Below are 18,554 nucleotides of genomic sequence, written 5' to 3'. Positions count from 1 at the left end.
GCTGTCTGCTCTTTTTTATTGGCAAAGTAATAATCCAAACCAATTTACTTGGAACAAAACCATGTAACATAAATGTAACAAAACCAAGTATATATATATATATATATATATATATATATATATATATATATATATATATATATAAGAATGCTCCTTAAGATCTTGGACAAATGAAAAACCAGATCTTCACGTTTAATTTGCACTCTGAATTTCAACAAAGATTTTTATTTTCCATGAACTGTTAGTTAATGTTTTTTTTTTTCATTAAAATGAATATGACATTATACTCTAAATGTTTTTATAACAGTTACATACAAGTTTTATTGTACTTCCATAGTTTGGACTGTAATTTACTGATTACTGACGGGCTGAAACATTATTTAGACTGTGCTGCATAACTCAGTTAACTAAGTTTAAAAGTCCTGTTTTTCATTCTTTAATAAAGTTACCATGACAGAGCTACAGAGTTTGTTCTGACAGCGACACTCTGAAGTTTGTGTGAAGTTCTAAGGAGAGGGAAATGTGGACGTGCCAGAGTTGAAGAGGTTAAATGGAATTGGGCTGTAAATCAAGCTCCATTAGTTGTGACAGGCTGACGGTGGCAGCAGATGAAGAGATGAAAGGTGGAGAGAGTTTTGGTGCAGAGAGAATTTGAGGAATGGTGCAGGATTTTTTGTCAGCCACTCCGAACTCCATCGAGAGGCCTTCAAATCCCTCTCCCTCTCTCTCCCTCCCTCCCTCTCTCTCTCTCTCACTCACTCCTTGCTCTCACTCTGTCCATCAGTCCCTTGGCCATAGCCTTCACTGTCTCTTTCACTCCTTGCCTCTGTTCCCTCTTTCAAAGAACTAAAGCTCTCCCCCCTTAGCTTTTGGGATTTACACACAAACAAGCACACACCACACATACGTACACACACTCACACACACACACAGAGGCATGCACACACACACTCACACACACTCGGCCTAATTCATTCAACTTCAAAGCAGCACCACATCGACCTCTCTCTCCCCACAAATCACTTCTCTTTCTCTCGCTTCTCCCGACCCTCTTTTATTCTCTTTCTCTCGCGCTCTCGCCGGTCCCACATCCCGGCAGCTGGAGCGAAAGAGTGAGCGAGAGAGCGAGCGAGCGGGAAAGGAGGGAGGCAGAGAAAAGAAAGGGAGTGGAGTGCTGAAAGAAAAGACTTGCTTCCTTCAGTGAGCCCATCTCCATACTGTCTGCCTATTTTTCTTCTCCTCTGAGCCAAATTCTTTCACTCTCACCACCTAGCTCATCTTCCTATAGGCCGCCTCACCAGATGCCCTGCTCTGCATGCCCACACACACACACACACACACACACACACACACACACACACACAAAACCTCCATATGCACACACACACCCCTCTATGTGCACACACACCCCTCCGTAAGCTACTGTAAGACTAACATCTCCTATTGTAAACAAGTCCTCAGGTGTGCTCTGTTTACTGTCCTTATGCTGGTGGATTCTGTTGAATGGCTGGTATTAATGTGGGAGAATAGAACAAAAAAAGGAACTAAAAATGTCATTGTTGCAAAATAAAAAAGGGTCAACCTATCAAAAAATCTTTACAAGAAATCAATCAGCAACTCCAACCAGCAATCCAATCCAAAAGCCGAAGCTTTGGATAAAAAGATTGCGTAAATGAGGCTGTAAATATACAGAAATACAACATTTCATTCCGTCCCAATCTGGCACTAGAGCTGGAAATGACATACTCACTCCTAACCCAGCAGAGAGCTGATTGGATGCATTGAAAGCTTCGCAGATCACAGGTAAAGAGAAAGTTTTAGGATCTGTAGGTGATTCACACACCAATGGTAACCAGCTCTTGACCAGCTTTGTGTTTGTTGGATTTGATTTGGGTCATGCTTAGTTTTCTCTGCATGATGGTCAACCAGTTTAAAGATACTTATCAGGCAGGAAGACCAGAATAGTTATTATTAAGCTTAGCCATCCTAACTGTCTAGCTTGGTCAGGCTGATCATGTTTATAAACCAGTAAAACCATCAAACAAAAACAAAAAAAAAAACATAATCTATAGTAGTTAAGAGCTAAATTGGTCAACCAGCTTTACCAACTTCTTAAACTGGCCATTCTGTTTAATGGCAGAGAAATAATCCAAACCTACTTACTAGAAACAAAACCAAGTAACATTACTTTCCAAAGTTAAGAATGTTCCTATTTAGGGGAGATTTAAGGCTCTATTTTAGCATTGTATAGAGCACCAATCAATTGCGAATTGTGCAGTTTGATTTAGGGCGTGTCGGTGTGTATTTGTTATCGTGAGGGAGCAAAAAATTCGACTCAAAAAGCAAAAAAGGCATGAACTAATACTCTTAATTATTCATTGGTGTGTTTTGGGCTTAATGATAAAAAACAATCATTGTACCAGCTGTCATTTCCTTAAAGAGCCAGGTGTACTCTGACTTTGGCGTGTTGATATCTTAACAGCACATCGCTTTTGCACGTCTCAGCCGAGTAGACTGACGTGCTTGTTCACTCTGAAAATATGACAGCAGCTCATTCAAGGGAACAGCAATGTTTTTTTTTGTTATTTATTCTGTTTATTATTGATGTAAAAGCTGGGTTTGTGCACACACAGTGCTTCTGCATGGTTAAGATAGAAATGGACGGCTGACTGTTGACTGTTGTCAGCATTTTAATCAGTCAGTGGCGCACCTCTATTTCCCACCAGCAAGATAGAAACACACCAGATATTCACCTGAACCCATGTCACTTCCAGACCACTACGCCCATCAGCGTAGATATATTTATAAACTTTGTCGCTATATATATTTTGTACAGGGCTGGTGCAAGGTGTGAAATAAACCTGAAATAAAGTCTTATCTTCACATTTAATTTCCACAATAGTTTTTATTTTCATTGAACTGTTCTTCACAACTGTGAAATGTTCTTATTTTAATACTAAATTTACACTTGCATATGTGCATATGACATTATACTTTAATCTAAAAGAGCAACTCAAATTTGAATTATGATACACAAATAGATGTTGTGTTGTTAGGAGTCTTGCCAAGAGACTAGGGGTGCTTTTTAGGCAGAGGAATAAAACACGGCTACACTAAAGGGAGGGTAATATTGTTATCCACTCCTCTACACCAATCACTATGTTAAGCACTACAAATCACATTTAAAGACAAAATTCTCTCGTTCATCAAAATGTAACGACTTTTTCCATTTATTGAACGGGGGGATCATAATAACCAATAATTTCTCACTTAAATCACAAGCACCCCCCACTACTGTATCATAAATGAAAGCTCAGCTAGCAGAGAAACCCTCCCTAATACTGTTTCACTTGGAAATACGAAAGGAAACAGAAGAAAAATAAATCACGATTTCCAGTTCCCGCTGACTTTAAGGCTTGGTGCTTGGAGACAGGAAAATGTGATCATTTAGTATTTGTCGGAGCATAGCCTGAATAAAGTATAGACAGCAAGCAATCACATCCAAGCAGTTATACATACATTTCTGAATTGCAAAACAGTATTTTAATACCAGAACAGCAAGTGGTCGCCTGGAAAAAAACTGCACTAACATGATCCGGAAAACACAAACCTGAATAAAGTGTTTTACTCAGCCATTTCGGTCCTTAGGAAAATATATGTAGAAATGTGCACATATAACTTTAAAATACATTTTATTATTAAGCATATTGCCTTGTACAATGACCTAATTGCAAAAGTGATATATGTAATCTTACTTAGAAAATAAAACTTAGAAAATAACATTTGTTATTTGTCCCCAATCTCTAACTATAAAGTTGACCATAAAATATAATAATTAAAATCTAATATAAAAAAATGTTTTTTTTTGCATTGTTGTGACTCCAAATCCCACCTATGCTTATAAAAATATTATTATTCATAGTAAATCCATAATTTTTAAGTTAAAATCCACATTTTAGTTGTGTTCCTGGGTTTTCACTCAATCCTGTTACTGTAAAACATTATCTGGAACATTCTTCAAGTCACACCTACAACAGGAAGTGACATCAGCTGGTTCTTCTAAAGACCATGGGAAGAACAACATTTAGTTCCCTCATTAGTTTTTCTGTATATTTGATCTCAATTCTGTTACCTAAATTAATACTTAGATGTTATTTGTTTATTTTTAAAATACAATTTTTTTGTGAAAATCACTAGAATGTGCTCATCGTCCTCATGCTATTAGCATAACCGCCATTTAGCTGTTTTTCATGTTTTTGCTAAAAACTCTATGCTAAAAACTAATTCCTGTTACTTTCATTCCTGTTACTCAAAACATAAAAAGTAACAGGAGTGAGTTCCAGTAACAGGAATGACTGATTTTTTTTGTCATAAATATCAATTATTTGAACATGCAGTCAACCACTTCTGTAAAATGAAGACATTCTTGAGAGAAAAAAAATCAAAGGAATTAGTGCTTGCTTTAGACTAGCTTTTAAACATGCTTTTTAAATGTCACCTCAGTTTTGTAACCATATTCAGCTTAGAAACCTTGTAAAAAATTAAGAAAGTAAAGTAAATGGTTCTGGCCTGAGTTTGGCCAGAACATGTTTTGAGTAGTTAAGTATATGTCTCTTTCGATTCACAGTTGAAAAAAGATTTTAAAAATAATACGTTTAATTTGGAAGAGTTACAACAAGCAAATGGCATCCTTTCGGTGGAATGGCCCATAAGCAAGGAGTGTCCCTCGTGGAGCACACACTCTAAGTGGGTGTAGGGGGTCTTTCATCACCTGCACATCTGAAAAGCTTCCTAAAACGAGACACAGCCAATAAACCTGCAGTCTCATGCATGACTGCATTCAGACTTGGTCATTTAATCCCACAGTGTGTGTGTGTGTGTGTGTGTGTGTGTGTGCGTGTCCGGGCCGGCCACAGTAGAACATGAAGCAGTGCATTGTGTGGAGGGACCGTATTGCTGTGTCTCAGACAGGCAGTCACCACAGCAGGGTGGTCCGTAGATAACGTCTGTGTGTAGGGAAAGGGCTATCCATCTAATGCCACAGGGGTCATATTAACAATCTGATGGCCAGAAATATGAGAGCTGTGCAGAGCCAGGGGAAGATGGCATGAGTTTATCTGTGTGTGTGATTTTTTTATCTGCTCTTCTCTTAAATAATGCATTTAATGCTATATAATGCTGTTGTTGTGATTATTTTAAGAATAACATACATTTTGTCATTTCGTACCACAATCTACCATTTTATGTTAACATAAAATCAGGTCACCCTGTTATTAATAGTGTATAAGAAATAAACCGAACCGTGTTCTGAGCACGCTCACTTAGAAACGACTGTTGTGCATCCAGCGCTAAAGGCAGCATCATTGTTCTATTCTATAGGGAAACACACTAAGCCACGGCAAAATCTCCAGTTTCACATGGAGATCCATTTCACCAAACCAGTGTTTTTCTTGCCGGTTCCTGGAGGCAGTCCGTCCAGGACATTTTAGTGAATTCCCTGTTTTATCTCTGTTACTCCGAGGACTTGTTAATAAGCTGAAAAAAAGCAAAAAAGCAACTTTACAAGAGAAGGAAAAAAAAATATTTTTAAAAATATATCAATATCAATCATATATATATATATATATATATATATATATATATATATATATATATATATATATATATATATATATAATAGATCACTTAAAAATAATCAGTGTCTTTGATTTTTCACAAGTCATCAAACCAAGTTGAACTGCTTGCACCAGAAGTGGCATAAAGTTATCCAAAAGCAGTGTGTAAGACTGGTGGAGGAAAACATGCCACAATGCATGACATGAAAACTGTGATTAAAAACCAGGGTTATTCCACCAAATATTGATTTCTACATTAAGGTGCTTCTAAACAAGGAATAGAAACGTATGAAGAAATTTTCATCATTTTACATTATTAGTATGGTTAGAATAAGAACTAGGTTAGATTTAGATTATACTTAGGTTTAGGTTTGGTTATGTATAGTACACATTTAACAAATCCTAAATTTGGTCACACTTTCCAGGCTGAAAAGTCAATTGGGGGAAAAATGAATTAGAATTAAAATATTTTCTATTCGTCCGTTCACTATGAAATTTGGACTGAGTGTGAAAAACAACAGATTCACATTGTTGATTTTTTTTAAATGTCAGAAACAGAGAAACAGAGTGGTAGAGCCTCCTAAAGCGTTGCCACTATGATCAGGAACTACGCTAGTTCGCCATGTAGCTTGCCATCAGCTGCCGTATCCCTGAGAAATCACAGTTGGCCTCTTTGGGTGGATGGTGCTTTTTCCTCTCATCACTCCAAAGGGTGATGTCGATCAGCACAGGGCGTCTGTGAGCTGATGTATCAGAACTGAGTCGCTGCGCTTTCCTCCAAATGCGCTGTGATGCGCGATTGCTACTAGCAATGCTGCATCAGCAGCAGCTCAAAAATAGGTAGTGGCAGACCTCATGTGTCTGAGGAGGCATGTACTAGTCTTCACCCTCCTTGTGTTGTGGCATCACTTGCTACAGCTGAGTAGCAATTGAATGGGTGAGGCTAAATTTGGGAGAAGATTAGAAATAAAATTATATAAAAAAAAATCAAAAACTGAGATACACTATGTTTTTTTTTTGTTACATGGGTTATTTAATATGTACAATATTTCTGTATAAAACTAAGTAGATTGTAGACAGTTCCTTATGGACAATCCTTATGGTTCGAAAGAGTTCCACTATCATTACAGATGATAGATAATAGTTTCACAAATGTATAATCATATTACAATTTAGATTTGTCTTAAGTGACTACATGCTTTCAACTTGAGAGAGAAATAAGAGAGAGGGAGAAAAAGAGAGAGAGAGTAAGAGTAAGTGAAGGAAAGAAGTGAGTATTTTTTTCCTTCAAAGAAACATGCCACAATTGAGTTAAGGTCCTCGCTCCGTGACCTCTGACCTTGCAGTCTCTCAGGGTCAGGACACAGAGCCAAGCCCGATGACAGAATCTGTATGGCCTGTTCTGAGAGAGAGAGAAAGAGAGAGAGAGAGAGAGAGAGGAAAAGAGAAAAAGAGAGAGAGAGAGAGAGCGGCAAACGAGAAAGGGGGTGCAGGGGTTGTGGGGGGGTGGTCTGCCAGTTACCAATTTAGTAGCAGTCTCTGAGTTTTAATGGAAAAGGGGTGTTGACTGATTAATATGTATGAATTTGGGAACAGTTGTGGTTTTGTGCCGGACTGTGCTTTTCTCACGCAAGGTGGGACGGCCAGGGGGATGAATGCATTAGTGCTCTGAAGGCCGAGGAAGAAAGAGGAAGACAGAGCAGTGAAAGAGAGGTGCTGGACAAAGGAGGGGAGGTGGGGAAGGGGTGTGGGGGGTGTGGGGGGTTCCTCTGCTTTTTCCGTCAAACAAAATAAAGAAGGGAAGCGAAAGAAAGGAGGCTGGTCCCTAAGTGGGGGTGATATCAGTTTTCTTCAGCTTTTGAGAGTTTCACGAGCTGGCAAGAGTTCTGAACATGATCCAAACTCGCCCCTCTCAGCAACAATGGAAATCAGAGCCAAGCGTGGAATAGTTTAGGCTATTAGTCACTTCTAAGCAGAGGTGGCAACAAAAGTAAATGTAGCCAAACCTTCAAAGTTGGACATCTCATCTGGATTTTCTTTTTTTGTTTGTTTTTTAGGTTTGTTTTTCATGGAGGAATCATGCAGAATTTTCAGTTCAGATTGAGATTGAGAAATGCTTGAGATGTCTGCTCAAACACAATATCTGTAAATGTTTGAGAGAACTACAGGTTCTGACTGTGGCGGGAGTTTCAGAACATTGGTTCAACGCTCTCAACAGTCTGCCTTCAAACTCTTTCTCTTCTTCTAGTGCTTACGTTATTCCATCTTCAACCCCTCCCAAACATTTCTTTCCACCACTGCCTTTATCTCCACCCCCCCCCCCCCCCCCCCCTCCTCTCTTGACATGGAGGAGGAGGACTATTGTTCCCCTCTCTCTCTCAGTGTAGCCTGGGGCCCTACAGCCTGGCTTGTCATGGTAATGGCTCTGAATGATGTGGTAATGGGATGTAAATACCACTATATCTTTAACATACCACCAACAGCACACACATTCAAAACTTTGCTCTCTCTCCCGCTCGCTCCCTTCATTTGCTCAGTTCCTCTCTTCCTCTCCCCACCGCTAAGGCTAAAGAGAGAAGAATCGAGGGAATTCTCCGTAGCACGCACAGGTCGCTGAGCATGGCGGAGGCTGGGAACAGGGAACAATGAATTCTGGGAAAGAGGAGGACTGCTCCCCGGCTCTGTGGTCTGGGGGACGTTGGAGGTAATGGAGGGTGAAGGTTTTAGTCAGTCTCACCACAGACAGCAGCTATTTCAGACACTATTATAGAGCTCGTAAAGCCATTACACACCGCTGTCTCCACTGTCATTAAGAGATTAGAGACTCAGCCATACGCCCGCCTGCCTGCCTTTTATCGCAACACAGCGCGTAGTCAGGCACGCTAAACAAAAAACGAAAAAAAAAGAAACACGTTAAGAGTATGCTGTCAAATTAAGAAGCGGCTAAATCCGCAGATTGAAACAAAACAATAATTTTGCGTCCACTGCGACGGATATCACTCGACATCAGGGACGTCACCCAATTAGTTTGATTTCACCTGTCTTGTCCTATCCGGGGCTGTCCACTTGAAACCAGTTTCAAAGCACCTAAAAATCACACAAAGAGCAAATAAGCGCACCGATATCCAGGCAGCGCTAAGATCAATGCATTAACTACACTTACACAGACAGGTGTGTGGCACCTTTTTGAAAATGCCTACAGTCAGTGTTAAGAGCCATCATCAGGCTGACAGCCTTCTCCCCACTCCCCACACTTTGCGCTCATCCACACATGCACACATGCTGCTGTATGATGCAGTCGATGCAGCTCTCGGTGGCGCAGTTGTGGACGAGAAGTTTGCATGCTAATGATTTACTAAAATTCTCCAAATAATACAATAAAAACACAACAACAACAAAAAAGTGGCCATACCATACTTTACAAAAAGTGTTTAAAATCTTAAAAATGTTCTTTGAGGGACGCCATGGAAGAATCACATGTGCTTCTATGAGGAAACCTTTATTAATTTATTTATTGTAAAAAAAAAAAATGACATAGAACAACTGAAAGGGGTTGTTCTATGTCATACATCAAAAAAACTTTTGAAGAAATTTTCTGTTTAAGAGTGTAAGCCGAGAAATTGATAGACCGAATCCAAATCTGACTTAAAGAACACAAATTTAAAGCTTGTCAAACGACAAATGTACAATATGAAAGAATAAAAAACATAAAACTGTCAGAAAAAAAATTATACAGAACAGGTACATTGTGTACAAAAGGACATACAAAACAACGTAAATGTTCCCCCTAAAGGTCCAAGGAGATCAGTCAAAAGTTTGAACACACCTTCTTTATTCAATGTGTAATGTTTTTTTTATTATTATTTGTTTACTACATTGTAGATTAATAGTAAAGAATTAAAATTAAGGGACACATGGATTTACATAGTAAACAGTAAAAAAAACTCTTACTTTTATGTAAGTGTGTACTTACATAAAAGTGTATGTAAAAAATCATGAAAAGAAGGAAAACTTTGACATAAAAAAGGGTTGTGTCTAAACCTTTGATAACTACTGTAGGAGTTTTAGTGAAGTTTCTCCATCACCAAGACAGGAACAATATTAGCATTAGCTGCTAACTGCAGCGCTAGCTCTTTTGCCATTCAGAGGTGGGTATGTTGGACTGTAGCCTGCGTGTTTACCATGTTAAAACAAGCTATGTGGGACAAAGCGCTAGCTGAAACCAGAACACTCAGGGTTCCTCAGTGTTGTGCTGTTGGGTGGCTTTTACCTCCTCTAAGCACTGCTAACCACGACTAGCGCTGCTGCTAACCACGCTGTTGAAAATATTGGAAATCTAAGCTTACTGTTAGTAAACAGAAGCACATTACTCACCTAAAGAAACACTTGTCAGTTGAGAAATCTGTGTAGATTAACATTGTTCGTTTTTTTTATTCCCCCCCAGTGGCGAGACCTGCTGAGTTTGAAGGGAAACATGGTGGCACCCTTGTTCCTTACTATTGTCACTAAAAATGCGCCTTATAATCTGGTGTGCCTTATGTATAAAAATAGAATAGAAAATAGATGTTCATTGATAGTGCGCCTTATAATTTGGTGCACCTTATAGTCTGTAAAATACAACATATTTTCTCAAAATCATGCAGCCCTACTGCTTTTATTTTATTTCCAGAAGAAACTGCATATTTCTACCCTTTCATAATCAAACCCTTTCAAATACAAATGAGTGTGGAGGCAATGCAAACTTCAAAAAATAAAAACCTAGTTAAAGTTGTACCTTTGCCGGTACCACCACAGTGACGGTGCAGTTTCTAAATGTACATTCTGCATGATGAAACATGAACGTTAGCGTTTTAGGCGATGCTACCGTCTTCACTTTGGACATGTCTGGGTGCTGGTTCCCTGCACTGTGTGTACATGCAGTGCTAAACCGAAACAGTGCATACCAGCATGAATTCCATACTGTTCTGAGCTGGTTTATGCTGGTCTGATGCTGGTGTGATGCTGGTTGCTCAGGATACCCTTATTCAGATCAAAACTGTTCTTACTGTAACTGTGTTTAACACAAAAATCACATTAAATCATATTATTAAGAATACTGTAAAGCTGTTATTTACTAGAAATGCTCTATATGTGTAAAAAGGGGCTGTACCATATACTGAAGACTTATACTGAACCTACTGGCACCATGATTTACTGTATGACAGATGTGGACTCAATCGATATAAAGCCCCCTGCACTTGACTGTAGAGCAGCGGAACTTTGTTCTCTAAAATGATTGTGCTCTATCCAGTGATAGAGATCCACCCAATCAGATCCAACCAAGTACTGCCTTCCAAAGTCATTGATTGGCTGAATGGGATGCGTTAAATCTAGATGTTTGGGTTGGTTGGAAGATAGCTCTCCAGGCAGTGGGTTGGAGAACACTAATATATCAAAACAAAAGGCAAGTTCAGAGCATATTGTGTAGTTTGATGTTACCCAAACATACACTCTCATAGTGCTTTTCCAACGAATTGGAAACCTAATTTTGAAACCTTTGTCATGTTTCCACCAACAAAAGTAGGTTCCGGAACTGGGGACGTTCCTTTGCAATGGGAACCAAAGAAAACTAGTTTGTACAGGAGCAAAACGCCTGTGCAACACCTTCTGTTGATGATGTGACGCTTTCACTAAAACTTGTGGAAATGCGGGCTGGTTTGCTGAAAAGCACCACAGCACAAAACTGGTTAAAAAAAAAAAAAAGTTTTCTTTGGGTGAAAATGCACCCAAATCAGAGATAATTGGATAAAAAGTCACTAGGGCAATACCCCTCTTCCCCTCTTTTAGTAGGGTGGTACTCTGAGGGTTGTTCAGTCTCCATTTCAGTATTAAAGTACTTTGCAGTTGTTCGTCCCTAATTTTAAGGGGCACAGTGACTTTTCTTTGTATATTGTATTTCCTGAAAAAGTGGGCTTTCAAATTGTGCTGAAAAAAAACAAAACAAAAACAGGTAATTTCATTTCATAATTTCCAGCTGCCCTACTGATGCCCCTGTCTTCAGGGAAGGCAAAAAAAAAGTCCAAAGGGAGCAGGGGAAACGAGGGACAGGATGGAATGAGGGTTAGAAGACCCGATGGAGGAAGGACATATAAGATGGAGTGATAAGGCGGAGGAATAGAGATATGGACGGATGGCAGATGAAAGGAAAGAGGAAAGAAAGTCACCCTCCCACCGGGCTCATTCCAGCTGATGAGTGGCTTTATCTGTCTTTTCTTCCTTTGTTTCACCCTCTTCCTCCCTTAATTCCTTTTATCTCTTTCTCTCTGATCACCCTGTCCCTCCTCATTCCTCCAAGGCGGACCCCCTCCTTCCCTTCTTCTCCTGAAGAAGAAGAAGAAGACGCGAACCCGTCGCCGAGACTCTGACGATAAACACAGACGCACACGCAGGGGGAAAGGTGAAAAATGGCTTCTCTTGGCTGACTGAGATGCAGCGATTTCATCTGCGAAACAAACACAAGCCCACGATCTCTCTATCTCACGGCTTGCAGATGGTTGCATCAGGCTTCAAGGTTAAGCAGCGCACCTCGCACACTCTCTGGAGTTGCGTGTGTACAGCCAGAGAGGTTGATGATGGGCGGAACAAGATGCTGCAATGGCAAGATCACATTGGAGTTGAGTTATTCAGGGATATACTGTATATGTATCAGCCATATAACTAGTTTTTCAGCAGTGAAGCTAAGCAGCAGTTCTTCTAATTTGAAAGCAGTAGCGTTCTTAAGTTGGGCAAAGGGGAGAGGGGATGGAGCAACTTATTTAATGGCATCAATGTGTTTCTTGTCACCATCACTGCAAATACAAACATATCCATTCTAAAACCAGTGTGTCCTTTTTCTGACCATTATAGCTTTTGCTGGTTTCCTGAGCAACCGTGGAACTGCTAATGGTGTTGATACAAGAGCTACTGCAAACATGGTGATATCAGAACCTCAAACTCAGTCTTCATCTGCTCATTCACACATTGTTAAAACAAAAAAAACACATAAAGTTAGTCAGGCTGGAAGAGAGGAGAACAGGTCTTAGCTAAAATAATCAGATTTACCCACTTGAAGGCCACCACACCACTATGCTGCACTTTAAAAGTACTTTTCTGCATGGTCAGCACTCTCAAAAAAACTCTCAAAAAAAAAGAACTTACAGATAGTCATTTTAGAGAACACATTTATGGCATTTTAGCTGACTCTCTTATCCTTATCCCATTTTCTCTCCAATTTACACGGCCAATTACCCAACCCACTCATTAGGACTCATCCTATCACTAGTAATACCCCAACACCAGGAGTCTAAAGACTAGCACATGCCTCCTCCGACATGTGATGTCAGCCACCGTCTTTTTTCCAACTGCTGCTGATCCATATTGCCGAAAGTCCAGCATTGCTGAGAAGGAGAAGAGTGTAGCGACTCGGTTCTGATACATCAGCTCATAGATGCCTTGTGCTGATCAACATCACCCTTTGGAGTGATGAGGGGAAAGAGCACCATCTACTCACCCAGAGAAAGCTAGGCCAATTGTGCTTTCTCAGGACTCCGGTAACTGATAGCCATCTACATAAACAGGATTCGAATCGTCTATAATCTCCTGATCATAGTGGCAGTGCTTACTCCGCTGGACCACTCGGAGCCCACATTGTTGGGAGTCTGCCCCAAGGACTCTTATTGGTGTAGCACAGCATCCAGTCACCCAGAACAGGAATTGAACCCTAGTCTCCTACATGATGTGGTAGCTCACTGGCAGGTGGTGGTGTGATCCACTGTGCCACACCGATTACAGAATAAGGAGAACTTTTATGGAATGAAATGAAACAATTTAAAATGTGCATAAAGAAAGTATGGGGTGCACTTATTTTCTATTTTCATCTAGTTAAAGAAAATAAAGAAAAAGTGTGATTTTGACATGACAAAGGTTTACTTTAACCGTGTAGAATCCAAACTTGGCTCCAAAAAAAACATTCCAATAGTGTGAAGTCAACCCTGTCACCATTAGATATAGTAGTTCAGATACTGATCACTTTACCAGCTGCAAGAGTTATTATCATAATACTGTGCCCTTTGGGCCTCGTAACTTAAAAAAAAAATACTTATGATTTTTTATTCTATTAACAGTTTATTATATCATATTTTAGACTGCACAGAAATCATTTTTCCAGCTTAATTACTTTTTTTTTTTTCCATTTTTACTATTTATTTCCTGTCATGCATGCCTCCACCCTGCTGGCAAACTACACAAGAGTGTGGACAAGGACAGGATGAACAATTTTAGGAAAATTGTTAGTAGATGAAAACAGACATAAAACATTAAAATATCTTTAAGAAAACAGAACCTAAAAAAGTTCTTTAACTACTAAACTAATTAACTACTAAAAATCAAACCAGGCATCATAGTGGACTTGATAAAACCACCCCCACATTCAAGAAAAGTGTATAAAATGTACAAAGAGTACTTTAAAATGAATATTAACATTCCTCTATATTTGTAATAATGTGTTCTTTTAGTGTAAACCTTAAACTTGTATTGTTGCTCGGTGTTTGTGTCTATGCTGGAGACATGAAAGGCACGTTATATTGATTTTGATCCATAAGCAAATGATCAGCAAATGCACCTTAACTCATAAAACTCACCTGAAGGTGAAGATTAGCAGTAGAGAGTCATAGAAGATAAAAGAGAACTAAAGCAAAAGAGACAATGAAAAGTCAATTTATAATTAATAGCTTCATTAAATTACTTTAAAACTCAATTTAGTGACAAATTTGAACACAAAAGGAAAGACGTTCGTGGTCACTGGCATCCTCCAGCTGGTCACATGACTCCTACTCTTACTATTCGACTCACTGATTCTCTTAAGGGTCTTCAAGGCACACCCCCCCCCCCCCCCCCCCACTCCCTTTCCTCTCCCTGGCCCAGTATCATCTCTCATACAGCTGGACCATCAGCCCTTGAGTTTCAGATGATAATATATTCCAGCCACAAAGCCAGCTGAACAATGCTGGCTATAGAAGTGCTCTCTCTCCCTGCCTTCCTGAAGAGTGCCTGTTTTTCGGCCCTGTGTTTTGGAGTTTCTCCCCCTTCTTTAAATGACAAAGTAAATCCTCCTGGCAGCCCCTATCCGAGAGCCCCCCGCCCGCCCCCTACCCCTAACCCCTGAGCTCCAAGGCAGGCCAACAAAAGGGCCCATTTGCACGGTGTGAGGGCATAATGCAGTTATTAGTGTGAGGAGCTCCAGAAGGTCAGAGGGGGAGAGCCACCCTCCTGCCCCTGGACAATGCAGGCCAGTGGGCTGAGCCAGGGAGCTCAGGGTGCTGGTCATCCGTCCATTCTTCCATGACTTTCTTTCATGAAAGAGTCACTTAATTCACAGCTTCATAATAAAACGTCTCTGTTTTGCTGAAATAAATGACTCGAGATAAAATGTTGCATCGTGATGTTTGTTACGTTTGCTCTCCAATCGCTATTTAACAGTATTTGTACGATTTTAGTTATGACCAGATAAAGTCCAGATAAATCTAGATCAGGTTTAGATAGAGGGACTTTCTAAAATGACCACAAACTCTAAAAAACAAACAAAAAAGAAACTCTGTCTAGAATATTACAAATGAACAGGTATCTCAATGTCTCTCAGGTGTCTCCAGCTCCCACATCCTATCCCACCCCACCAGATTCAACTACTGCCTTCATAAGTCCTTAACTGGTCCCTTTCTTAGCTCTTAAAACTACAAAGGCCTGTATTTGGGCATACACTTCGATTTCTCTCTCTCATGACAATCAAAATGATAGTAGAGCATTTTTAAAAAATTAGATTATTGAAAAGTTACTTGTTTTCAGTAATTCAGTTAAAAATGTGAAACTTAGAGCCAATAAAAACTAAAATTAGAATATTTAAACAAGGTGAAATGCTAGAATTTTTGCACCAGGAGTGGCATAAAGTTAACCAAAAGCAGTGTGCAAGACTGGTGGAGGAGAACATGCTAAGATGCATGAAAACTGTGATCAAAAAACAAGGTTATTTCACCAAAATATTGATTTCTGAACTCGCTTAAAACTTTATGAATTTGAACTTGTTTTCTTCGCATTATTTGAGGTCTGAAAGCTCTGCATCTTTTTTGTTTTTGTTATTTCAACAATTTCTCATTTTCTGCAAATAAATGCTTTAAATTACAATATTTTACTTGGAATTTGAAATAAATGTTTCCATAGTTTATAGAATAAATGACAATGTTCATTTTACTACGCAAATACCAAAATCAGATTAACTGATTCAGAAACTGAAGTGGTCTCTTCATTTTTTCCAGAGCTGCATATTAAACACTGAACTGAGGACCACTTATCATGTGCTGAACAGAAAATGACAGAGAAAGAGTCAGCTATAAATATATATAATATGAGATATTGACAGTAATGATATATTACACAGCAGTCGCCAAGTCATTTATATTTATTAAATAGTCTTAAGATGAATAGCTTATTTAAAGCCTGCATTTAAAGTAATAATCACAGTGTAAATATGAAAGGAAAGTTTGTGCTGTTGAGCTTGTTGCTAGGCTGGCTCTTATTAAGCTGAATGGGTGGCTTCATTTAACTGTTGCCACATCAGAGCTGCTAAAGCCCAGTTAGACTCATCAGTTTTGTGCACCGCTGAGGCCGAACTGACAGTGCCTGTGAGCTGGTGGAAGCTCCAGTCCACTGCCCTCTGCCGCGCCCTGTTATTAACCCTTCTCTTCATCCCTCATCTGGGCAAAACCCTGTCCACATAGAGGTCTATCTGGCTTTGATCTTCAGTGTCTCAGCTCCGTTTTTAGTTTGCCTTTCTCTTAAGGTTAAACCCGGCTGACCTGGGCAGAGATAAAGCCCAAATCCTGCTCATCCAGCACCTCATCAGTCTGACTGAGGCTCAGGTGACGGGAGAGAAAGCTCAGACACACACGGAAAGCTCATCACTAGCTTTTCTCCATACATACTTGCATGTGCGTGCACATTCATAGACATACACGTAGCTTGGCAAACACAGCTTCAACCTCCAGATCAATATCTAATATCCAGCACCTACTTATGTTGTCTTCAGACTGTAAAAAGAGGGAGGATTTTTATGAAAAAAAAATCACATGACCTTATGCCATGAGGTCAAATCCTAAAACATATATTTTAAGACACTGTTGGACTCAGAGAGGGGGCAGGTATGGTTGAAAAAGTGTTGCTTTTTATTTAACCCTCCTACACTGCAAAAAAACGAAATCTTAGCAAGTGAATTTATCTAGTTTCAAAGCAATAAATCTTATTTCTTGCTCTGATAAGAATTTTTAGTCTTACTTAAGCATTGAAAATGTAGGATTGTTTGACTTATTGTAGGAATGATTATCTTATTCAGTCTTACTTAGAATTGTCACCTTATTTTAAGTAATTTGAACTCAAAATAAACACAAAATCACCAGTCAAGTTATTCTGATACTTGTGTAAAAATTTAAGCTAGAAAATAAAATATTTTTGCTTGATTTGAGTCTTACTTCACTCATTTTGAGGCTTTGTCTTTGTTTATTTTAAGAATACTTTTTGAAAATTTTGCTTACCCCATTGGCAGATTTTTTTTTGCTTAATTTAAGTTTCTCCAATACTAAGGCTGGGTGCAGCAGCATTAGCATTAGCCGCTAACCTCAGCACTAGCGGGACGTAAATACCAATAGACAGAGGAACCCTGAGTTTTCCTCAGTATGACCCAGGGTGCAATCAGCTAGCGATTAATCCCAGGTCGGCCAACACAGAGACTACAGTCCATTAAAATCGACTCTGAACAAAAGAGCTAGCGCTGCAGTTAGCAGCTAATGCTAATGCTGCTATACTCAGCCTTAGCTGAAAACTCACCCTTATAATGCTGTGCTTCAGCGGAATGGCTTTACTGCTCCTTAATGCATGACTGGTAAAATTCATACATAAGATGCACTGATGATTTTTGGGTAAATTTAAGGATTTTAATGTTATTTATATTATATGCGTTATTTCATATGCATATTTATGTAATCATTAAATTTTTAGGATTTAAATTCTAAATAATGAAAAAAATTAATGAAATCACATGTATGATGTTCTTAACATAGGCCAAATCATTAACTATGTGTACAGTGTGATTCATTAATAAATAATGTTATATTGTGTGCCTGCAAAGCTTTCCTGAGCAGAAAGCCTTTCGGAACCAATTCTATAAGTGAATTTTTAGTGTAGAAATGTTGAAGGACTGCCAAAACTGACCTATACAAGAAATAGCCTACTGAAAAAGATCTGAGAAACAAATCAATAATTGATTGTTGGATTGGAAATGCAAAAGGTCTGAATAAATTGTGTGTAAATATGACCTTTAGTGCTCTTGTGTTTGTGGAATCAGTTGAGGATTCTGGCAGAACTGCTGGGTTCTGATAAAAGCTGTCCTCCTGATGAGGATCACACATGCCGGAAAGACAGAACGTCTGCAGGGTTGTGGAGCTACAGTACGCTGGGAGAAAAGAGAAGGCCGTAAGAAGAGAAGCCTGGCCAGCGTCCGTGTGCTGCAGATTTACAATATCCACCCTGCTATCTAACCTGGAATGCCTGGAATGCGCTTTGGCCATCTCTGTGGACAGACTACTATCAGGACAGGGGTTCAGGACTCTAGGCAGTTTATTGATAAAACAGACTCTCTCTCTCTCTCTCTCTCTCTGCCTCCTCTCTCTCTCCTTCTCTTTCATCTGAGGTGCGGAAGTTGTCAGAAGTGTTCTGCCAGGCCGGAGACTTCTGGAATCGCCGGAGTGACTGAAGACAGGAGACAGAGCAAAGCGCTGGGAAGAGATGAGCAGGGTGGGATTTTAAAAATGTACTGTAATAGTTCTCCTCTAGCACATCAAAGCGTGTGACGAACACAGAGGCAAACAACAGAGTTAG

The sequence above is a fragment of the Astyanax mexicanus genome, chromosome 11 (genome assembly GCF_023375975.1).
Source record: "Astyanax mexicanus isolate ESR-SI-001 chromosome 11, AstMex3_surface, whole genome shotgun sequence".
Taxonomy (NCBI): Eukaryota; Metazoa; Chordata; class Actinopteri; order Characiformes; family Acestrorhamphidae; genus Astyanax; species Astyanax mexicanus.
This window is presented reverse-complemented; position numbering follows the sequence as displayed.